The following is a 9,656-nucleotide window of genomic DNA, read 5'->3' on the forward strand; positions in this document are numbered from 1 at the left end:
ACCAACAGCAGAGCAAAAACAGTAATAGTAGAGATCAGTGAATTCAGAGAGAGAAAGAAGCTACGTTCCTAGCTTCCTCTTATGGCCATGAGAACACTTACACACCCATTGGCCAATTAACAACTTAAAGACATAGCATTATGGTTAATATATTTTCAACCCAACATTGTAGGCTAGCACCATATGCCTAACAACCTATAGAATAGAATAGAATAGAATAGAATAGAATAGAATAGAATAGAATAGAATAGAATAGAATAGAATAGAATAGAATAGAATAGAATAGAATAGAATAGAATAGAATAGAATAGAATAGAATAGAATAGAATAGAATAGAATAGAATAGAATAGAGCTGAAAGGGAACTTGGAGGTCTTCTAGTCCAGCCCCCTGCTCAAGCAGGAGAACCTATACTGTCTCAGACAGGTGAATGTCCAGTCTCTTCTTTAAAATCTCCAGTGATCGAGCGCCCACGATTTCTGAGGGTAAGCTATTCTACTGGTTGATTGTCGTCACTGTCCAGAAGTTTCTCCTTAATTCCAGGTTGCTTCTCTCCTTGATCAGTTTCCAACCATTGTTTCTTCTCCTGCCCTCTGGTGCTTTGGTGAATAACGTGATCCCCTCTTCTTTGTGGCAGCCCATCAGATACTGAAACACTGCTATCATGTCTCCCTTATTTCTTTTTTTCTTTAGACTAGCCAAACCCAAGTCCCATAGCCGTTCTTCGTATGTTTTAGTCTCCAAGCCTTTGATCATCTTAGTTGCTCTTCTCTGATTTTTTTTCCCCAAACTTTCAACATCTTTTTTGTGGTAAGGTGACCAAAATTGGTTGCAGTAGTTGGCTTGATGTTCCTCAGAAAGTCCTAAACAGGGAAAAACAAAGCATCTGCTAGTCTAGTCTTTGAATACTTTTTTTTAAAAAAATGTACATCTTTTTATTTATTTATTTTAGGGGTCACAGCCTGAGGCCCTGGGACTTGTTATGGTTCCCCAAAGCCTTGTATATAACTTATAGATCCTTCCAGAGTTGCTGCTAAATAGTATTTTTAATGTGATGGAAAGGGGAAAGTATTAAATGCATAGGGATTATTCACATCCACTGTATTTAATTAAATGATATAAATTAAATTTAGACTTAATCTTGACCTCCTCTCATCTTTGAAATGCAGCCCTTAGGACACCAGTAAAAGTCTAAGTGTGGCCTTTGGCCCCAAAATGCCAACTCTGATTTATTTGATTTACATCTGACCCCCTGAGCAGCTTTTCAGGGCAGTTTGCAAAAAGTCAAAATTACCATAAAAAAGATTTTCAGTTGGCTCTGTTAACTGTCAAGGGAGGAAAATTAGTAGGACCTAAATGTAAATTATGTTTGACAGCTAATGTAAGAACTGAAGCTGACAAGGCAGAAATGAGCAGTTCCCAGTTAGAGAGGAAAGTTATGTACCGGTAAATATATTTCAGCCACCCAAATGGCCTTGTATCTGTTAATACAAAAGGGCAGGAGGAGATGTGTAGGATTTAAAATCTGGAGCATGAAGCTTCTGAAATTGTCCTGTAGTGGGCTATCAACTCTTGCATGAGAGAGTTCATAGTTGCCTGCAATAAACTCTAATCTAGATGAATGTGTCTGAGAATCTTCCAAGACTAGTCAAGTTCTACATATGAATCGAGTATTTGGATGGCTGTGATTTACCACCAAGCCTTGGAGAGAAGTGTAGCAGCTGAGGTGATCATCTCACACTGATTAGTGGAATGCACTGGAGCTAAGCATCCAAGTTCTGGAGCTAAACATCCAAGATATGGGGAAGGACCACATACCCTTCTTCTTCTGATGCAGTAATCCCATGTAAATTTGTGCAGTGACTGGGCTCACACTCTACATTATGTATAATATGCTTTTGTTGTTGTTGTTGTTAGCTGAGAAGTCGTGTCCGACCCATCGCGACCCTATGGACAATGTTCCTCCAGGCCATCCTGTCCTCTACCATCTTCTGGAGTCCATTTAAGCTCACGCCTACTGCTTCAGTGACTCCATCCAGCCACCTCATTCTCTGTCATCCCCTTCTTCTCTTTCCCTCAATCTTTCCCAGCATAACATTGAGTATGTTGCTACTGAGGCAGTATAAACATAATTCCTATAAATAATTTCACTGCTGGTTTACAAATATTCTGAACAAATAAATGAAACATCAAGTTAAAGGTTTTTACGCATTGTAAAAATATTGCTGGATCTGTGAGCATCACAGGGTTGGGTTTGATTTGATTAATCTGAGTAGTTATGGTCCAAGCCATTGTGATCAGTAAATTGTAATTTTATGGTAAGAGAATAGAATCTGAGATTCATTGAAAATTTTAAATGTAACTCCAAAGCTACTACTAAGAGTTGCCACCAAAGAGTGATGTGTAATATGCCTAAAAGAAGAAACAGATGAAGTATAATCCTATCAAATGCATGTAATTAAATTAATTTTATTTACAGTACTTAAATTAAACCATAATTCTTTATTTTGCTTCCATCCCCCCCCCTCTCTCAGTCCAGATAAGAACTTTGGCTTGAAAAAACTGTGCATACCTAGTGTATGTATGTTGTATACAACCAACTAATTGTGGCTGATATGACAATAGATGGTTAAAGCAAACCATGGCTTTGTACTGTGGGTATCTTCCTGTGGGTCAGGAACTTTTTATTTTAGTGTGAAACTTTTTATATAATTTGCTTGTAGAACTATGGTAAAGAATAATTTTATATTTACCCAAATTGCTTATGTTGGTCAGCAAAAGACCTGGCAGCTACATTTGCCCATCATGTTAAATTTAATTCAGATCAGGTTTTTGTGAGTTATCATGTTGTTTGAACTTGAGCAATTTGAGATTTGTTTTTCTTCCATGCGAAGAATATTATTTTTAAAAATGTGATTTATTGCCCTCCCGTCCCTGAATCATATGTTATTGAGTTGTACTAAATTTCATTTATTTACAATATTTATAAACTGCCCCAATCATGCTGACTTCATTTCACAGGGAGGGCTAGAACCAAATAAGCAACCTCAACAGGAATCCAAAAACTAGAAAATGTTATTTTCTTTATTCAAGAAAATGTGAAAAACCATGATGAAAAATCTCTAGTGGCTGTTGTGTTTTCAGAGTGAGCTGTATGTAGAGAAACAATTTTAAATCTATTTGCACCTCCTGTACTATATTATGAGGTGGCTGGTCCCTGTTTCGCACAAGAGAGATGGTTCCCATTTGTCCTTTGTTTTTGCCACAATCAGATCTTTATCACTGACTATGTGAAAACCAGTTTTCCCATCTCACTTGCTTTAACCTTGAAATTCAGAAATCATAGAGGTTGAAGGCAATGATTCATAGCAGCTTTGTCTAATATGCAGTAGTTGATTAACTCCCTTTTTATGACCCTGTAATCCCTTAACTTGGGGTAGAATCAGGGTGACTGGATGGAGCTGAGTGTTTACTGACTGGATGCCCTTCCTGATGCTACACAGCAGCAAGTATTTTTCCTTTGCGTCCTAGGAGAGAAACTTCTGCTGTTGCCTAGGATTGAACTCTCAACCTTCTGAATGGAAGGCGAGCGTTTTCACCACTAAGCCACCACACTGCTCAATTCAGCAGCTGAATATATAGATGAAAATGTTGGAAGGAACTCTAAAACAATCTTGCAGGCCACAATGAAAATGAGACAATTGCTTTATTGTTGTTCTTTGCTGGTAGAATGGAACATTAGCAGATTGAGAATTCATTTGTTTTGTAAACAGAGCTTAGCAGGTGTTTTTTGTTAGGAAGTAAATATATCTACTGTAAATATTCACTTTATTTTTATATCCTATTCCCGTGGTGGCGAACCTATGGCACGCATGCCACAGGTGGCACGCAGAACGCTCTCTGTGGGCACGCGCGGCGTCACCCCAGTCCCAGGCCTTCAGCTGGGTTTTATAAAACCTTTTCGCTTTAGGCCTCCGCCACCGTGTGCAAAAAGAAAAGGTTCAATCAATCAATCAATTTCAACTTCTCGCGGGGAAAAAAAGATCTCGCAAAGTTGGAATCGATTGATTGAACTTTTTAGTCCCACCCAATCTGCCGTTACCACCACAGCCACGCCCACCCAATGGGCCACAACCACTTGGCACCCAATGATACGTAAGTGGGTTTTGGGTTGCAGTTTGGGCATTCGGTCTCTAAAAGGTTCGCCATCACTATTCAAAATAAGTGGGCATAGTTAGCAGCAGGGCAAAGTAGGCAACTCATTATTGATGAACAGGAACATGCTCACAGTCCCTTTCCTTGGCATCTTATGATTTCTGTCTGATATGCCTATCCTTTATAAAAACAAAAGTTAATTGGAAAAAAGTAGATAATGGTAAGCAAATGTGGGAATTGAAATATCAGTAATGTCAACAAACTGTTCTGAGAAAAATGCCCTTGATTTACGTTAATAAGGAACCAAAGCAATTGGAACCAAAGTATCTTTTATTCACATGCTCAACTGCAGTGATCAATGGGCTTGCCAAAACTACTGCAGAAGAACCACGAGGTTCTATAGGTTTGGTAATCTTTCACTTGTTGTATGGGAATGAGAAAGAAAATCTTTTCAGCCATACTATGACCTCTATAACTGAACTATACCTAGGGGATGGCTTTATAATAGTGCCCCTACATTCCTCTAAATCAGCAATTCTCATAATGTGGTCTGGGGACCCCAGGGGATCCATTCAGGGAGTCTAAATTCAAATAAATATTTTACCATTTCTCAGTTTTAATTTCTAATACAGTAAATATTGAAAGATATAACCCACAATAAACCAAAGCTTTTGGGGTGGGTCTTCAACCATTTTTAAGAATTTAAAGGGCTTCTGAGCCACTCTAAATGAAGAGGATTATATTCTTGCTTTGGATACTAACATCGTGTACCATTTATTATGTCCATATACTGCCTCTGTTCACAACGCTAGGAAAAACAACAGCATGTTTTTTTGTTCTCTGTCTCCCTTTGTTTTGGCTTTTGTTATCTCCTTCTCCTGATGGCATGGAAAGCTGGTTGCCCAAACCAAGAATTGTAGATGAAAAAAGTCTGTTGCACCATTGAAAAGGTGAGAGAAAGAAGTGCCAGATTTAAACCATAGTGGGTATAAAAAGAACAGTGCATTTTGATATTTGCAGAAGGCATTCGGCTCTTTTAGAGGCTTCTTCTGAGCATGCAATAAAGATTCTTACTAGCTGTTTCACAACACAGTTGCTCCCCATCACCTTAGCAGGTGTCCCCTGGCCATCTGACAGTCTATTCTTCTCTCAACTTTCTTCACAAGCAGGAAAGAGGAGAGTGAGAAGAGGACTCTGAGGAGCTACCAAGGCCTCAATGGACTCAGATTCGGCTGCATGGCCCAAACCTTCCTGGCTCCATTTGCAGCCAATACAGTGGCAGATACGATGAAGGTCATGGCAGCAGTGTTGCAATGACTGTTGACCACTTCCCTACTTAGCCTCTCCATCCTTCTGCCCAGCTCTTGCAAGACATGGGCAAAGTGTGGAGAAAGGGGAAGTACAAGGGAAATTCCACTTTGGGTATCCAGTTGGAAACCTCCCTGTATCTTGACCGTTTGAACCACAATATTATATAGTACAGGTGGGTGTCCTTACCTTCTAGTATAGCACTATCCACACATCAGGTTTGGGGGGAAAGCAAGATTTTCAAAAGTGACCTTTTTTAAGGGGGAAAATATATGCCAAAGAACCCAATGACAGTTGATTATATTCAATGATCACAACATCCTGGCTAAGTTGGGAAGGATGGGAAAGAGTGTGGCTGGAACTATGAATGAGAATCCTGCAGCCTGTAACATCCTTAGGCAGTTTATGATGACTAATAGCCACCAAATGAATGACCTTTTCTCCTCCACAGATTCATCTAATCTCTTTTCAGAACCATTTAATCCTTTGAAATCTCTGCTAAGCTTTAGAGAATGCATATACAGTGTCTCCAAAAGATCATTTACTGAGATTTATATTTATTCATCTTTCATGCATTTTATTGGGTTAATGAGATTTGATTATAACTTCTCTGGCTTCCTGTCTGTTTCTGATCACAAATGAGAGTCCTGGTTGAAAATCCAGCTGCTCAAATAAAGCCCTATGGGAAGGTTGGACTGCAGAGGCAACAGGCTAGGATTTGCTGCTTTAACAGCTTTGAATGACAATACTTAAAGGACACCCCATCTCTTCATCCTGCTTCCTACATATTTTGCTAATCTGCTTTGGTTACCTTTGGCAATCTGATCCGAGGGGCATGACCTTCTTAATTATGTTACCACAGGAAATTCCTCTTGCTAATTTCTTATTGATGGTTTGATAGTTGGCAAATGAATTCTGGTGTTCTGCATTTCTACTTTTTAATGATGCTTGAGAATGAGAGCCGGGCATAAATGGGCTTTCAAAATAATTCTTCAGATTTGTCAGAGTTTCTCCAACAAGTAAGTTGTCAAGATCAAGAATTCTCAGCAGCATCCAGGAGGAGAGACAAAATCGGGATGATGGTGGGGCAGCATCCAGGCATACATCCCATCCTTCTTGTACGTGCGCTTCCTGCCAATGTATAAACAAAAAGGGTGCAGCATGCATTGCCATCTGTCTTGTTTTCTCCATCCCAGTTGCTGCTACCCTTCGAGCCTCACAAATGTGAAAAGGAAACAAGACCCTCTTAGGTAAAGGTAAAGGTTCCCCCGCATATGCGTGCTAGTCATTTGCGACTCTAGGGGCCGGTGCTCATCTCCGTTTCAAAGCCGAAGAGCCAGCGTTTGTCCGAGGACATCTCTGTGGTCATGTGGCCGGCATGACTACATGACAAAGGTGCACAGAACGCTGTTACCTTCCCACCGTAGCGGTCCCTATTTTTCTACTTGCATTTTTACGTGCTTTCGAACTGCTAGGTTGGCAGAAGCTGGGACGAGTAACAGGCACTCACTCTGTTACGTGGCACTTGGGATTCGACCTGCCAAACTGCCGACCTTCTGATTGACAAGCTCAGCATCCTAACCCACTGAGCCAGATTGTCTTTATTGTTAACAGGACAAGAGAATCTCGAAAGCCTGGCAAATTAATTCTTCAGATCAACTTATACCAAGCATAATAATGGTAGGGTTACTCCAAGTCTTTTTCTCACATTTTGTCCATTTCCTGAACTAAGGCATCTTTTTCAGTATTGGTCCTGATCCTTCCTTCACTTTTCCAGGAATGGTTACAGGCAGTTATAGGCAGCAACAATAGCATAAATTCCTAACCTGCCACATTTAAGAGTTCCCTCATGCTGTCTTTTCTTGGAGTTGAACCTAAGAACAGAAAGCTAAGAGAGCTGCACATCATGGGTAAGATACATATATATCTCACCTCTGGATTGGAAAGATGAAATACAGATTCATTTCTCCTTGGCCAGTTCATAACTAAGTACAGTTACATCTTAATTTGATGAGCTCCCATTCAGCAGAATTCATACACAACAGATCCAATTTCTATTCACATGTCTCCCCAAAATAATAGTGATTTGCATCCAAGATAGTCTGAACAAGGCACTGGAATCCACACTGATTTTATGCCATTCTTTGCAAGTTGCATCATTTGCATATTAGATTACAAATGGTTGTGACATAACAGGCTTTCAGAAGGAAAGGATAACCTCCTCCCCACAAAATTGAGGCTTGTTGCAAGGGTGAGAATATCCCACTTTCTCTCCCACACTCCAGGATCTAAATCTCACTTCTCTTTTGAAAAGAAAATTGAAAGCAAAATTTCTTTCATCGAATTGGACCAGTAGGGGGAAAAAAAAAGAGCAGGAATTTTTTGGGTATCCAAATCAATTCTGTTTTTCCCCCCTTGCTGATGTCTCCAGTTCTTTGTTCATTTTATTCCTGTTATGTTTTCATTTACTGCCTTCTGAGGCTTGCCCCTGACTCTACTAGCCTCTTTAGGCTGGGGTTGGCTTGTCTCATTCCTTAAGGCCTGCTGTTCTGGTTTGGGCAGTGGGATAGTACGGGTCTTTTTAATCAGGCTTTCTCCCAACTTTTGTCAGGTCTCTGAGTTCAACCCCAGTTTGGAGCCCTGGCTTTGAAAGAAGAATCTGCCTAAGTAAGAGGTGGCATGCTCTGTGGTAGAGTCACCACAGGGCAGCTGGAGGGAGACTTCCCCCATGGACAGCACCTGGTTGTTCATCATCACCTGTTTGTCAGACTATTTTTAAACTTAGGTATTCCAGTCTTTTAAAAGAGCACTCAACTCATATTCAAAAGCAGTCTGAATAATAGCTGACAGGTGCAAGCAGGCAGCATAAACCAACCTTCCAGCTTCACCATAGCTTCCTCCAGCACTGACTGTCACCTATTAGCCAGACAAAATGTGGAATGAATTCTAGCAGATGACTAAACCTGCTGGTCTAGATAAAAGGAGTGGTATTTTAATGTTTTCCTTTCATGCTGACATTAGTTGGGAAGGAAGGAAGATCTCTTTCCTTAACCTGTTCTGCGTACAGTAAGTAAGGAAACACCTTTGGGAAGTAGCTTACCTGGCAGGTTAAGGAGTTGGCAATGGGGCAGCAAATTTTTATTCCAGAATAGATTGTTGTCTCAAGGACTGATCGATAACACTAACTCAGCTGTGAGAGAGAAAAAAAATCCTCTCCTCTCCTAAACTTGCAAAAGAGCTATCTTTCATTATTGGGCCTCTGTGGTCCAAAATACAAGCAAATTTGTGCATGCCAAGCAGTTTACAAGCTATTTATAATGTGACTGTCTTTGCTGTGCTTTGCAATTGTCTGCCCCTTACTCCGCATGCTCACCTGTACCCCATCTGTATCTTTTGTGTTATAGGGCACTTAACTATTGGTGCTTTTATTATATCCCATATCATTATGCGTGTTATTCAATCTGCTTCCATTGTACTCTAAATATATAAGAGGTTTTAATAATAGGGAAAAGTACAAACGGAATATGGTAGCCCTGCTGTTTTCTTTGATTCCTCCCTCCCCATCTGACAGCTGTCCAAACTGATGTTATAACCCTGGCAACGGAAGGCTGAGGAAGGCCAGGGAGTTCCAAAATAAACAAGGGTTAGGATTCCATAGCCCACAAACTTAACTGCATTTTAGTAACTCACAATTTGGTCTCTTCACGTGTTCAGAGTAGAGTGATCATGGATGCTACGGAGGAGAGAGGAAGAGCTCTTAAGGTCAACACCTTAAGGCTAATTAAAATGTAAAGACTATAAGAAAGAGAACACAAACACTTGGACATCACTCTTTAATTTTGGCATCTGAATAGCAGATTGAGCAGTTGGAGATATTGTGTCCACCTGGCCCAAGTCTTTTCTGCCAGGCTTGGAAATACAAACATTTTAGATACAATCTTGTCTAAAATTACACGTTTAAATTAATAAGTATGAGTTTGATCCCGGTATGTTTCTATGTTTAGTGCATGTCACTGGCATCTAAAGGGCAAGGAGGTCAAAATTGGCCAGTTGGTGGACAAAGCATCCCAGTGCAAGCTCTGCCCCCTTTTTATGTGTCACTCCTTCCCCCTGGAGATGCCATTTCTGGATATTCTTGTTTTCTGGGTATTTCTTGCATGTTTTCCCAAAATCAACTTCGATGTTTTTTTTTCC

The sequence above is a fragment of the Vipera berus genome (genome assembly GCF_964194415.1).
Source record: "Vipera berus genome assembly, chromosome: 1".
NCBI lineage: Eukaryota > Metazoa > Chordata > Lepidosauria > Squamata > Viperidae > Vipera > Vipera berus.